At 34.0% G+C, this 1,088-nt stretch overlaps 1 protein-coding gene across 2 annotated transcripts in view; it reads right to left on the bottom strand.

Annotated features, from left to right (window-relative positions):
• Positions 1–1,088, bottom strand: part of Eif3a (eukaryotic translation initiation factor 3 subunit A) — a 52,393-nt gene that overhangs the window by 9,885 nt on the left and 41,420 nt on the right. The window lies entirely within an intron of this gene.

Genomic DNA, 1,088 nt, shown 5'->3' with positions numbered 1-1,088 from the left:
CCAAGCTTGTTCCAAATAGGTGCTTTAGACCACTGAGCCATCTCTCCAGCCCCTGAGTGTTTAAATATAAGCATATTTTTTATTTTTTTTTATTTATTTATTTTTTTTTTTGGTGGAACTGGGGATTGAACTCAGGCCCTTGCGCTTGCCAGGGAAGCGCTTATTCCACTAAGCCATCTCCCCGGCCCTATATTTTTTAAAAATATTCTTTTGATGTGCTGTTATAAGTTCAACTAAATTCACAAATTTTAAATCTTTATTGCCTAAGACTTTCTACTTTGAGAATTGTAATTATACAAATATAAGTTTCTTGATTTTGGCATAGAGTAAGCTATTATATGACTGATCTGTACATTCTTCATTTTTATATCGGACAATCTTTTATATTCATTTAACTTTGTAACTTATTTACAATGTGCAATCTACTACTATTAATCTCATACTATGTATTCATTTCAGAAATATTTCTCTAAAATCCATTCTGCCTACATCTTCTTTCACACTTCAGTATTTGTCTATAATTTTTAATATGCTATGTAATTATTGATTCTCAATAAAGTTAATGAAAAATGAATTAAGAGAAATAAAAAAATGAACAATATTCTTTTGAAATCTGCAGGTTGATAGTAGAGCAGAATTAGTATTCTTATATACTGTGGACATCTTTACAAACAGGTAAACACCTAAGTACAAAAAAGGTAGACTAAATGAAATGTCTATAGGAATGGTTACATTAACAGTATTTTCTCAAAGCACTGTGCTATCATTAAACACTTTAGTGGCAAGAGCCAGCACGGTGGCATACGCCTATTATCTCAGCACCCAAGAGAATGAGGCTGTATGAACTACATAAGTAAAAAAAAAACCCTGCCTTTAAAAAAAAGGGAAGGGGCTGGGGAGATGGCTCAATGGAATAAGTGCTTCCCTGGCAAGTGCAAGGGCCTGAGTTCAATCCCCAGTTCCGCAAAAGAAAAAAGAAAACGAAAAGGGGTCAGGGAGGCAGCTCAGTATAATAGACGCTTGCTTGCCTGGCAAGTGCAAGGGCCTAAATTCAATCCCCAGTTCCACTAAAAAAAAAAAAAAAAAAA

Source organism: Octodon degus, unplaced genomic scaffold (genome assembly GCF_000260255.1).
Source record: "Octodon degus isolate 3935 unplaced genomic scaffold, OctDeg1.0 scaffold00010, whole genome shotgun sequence".
Lineage (NCBI taxonomy): Eukaryota > Metazoa > Chordata > Mammalia > Rodentia > Octodontidae > Octodon > Octodon degus.
This window is presented reverse-complemented; position numbering and strand designations above follow the sequence as displayed.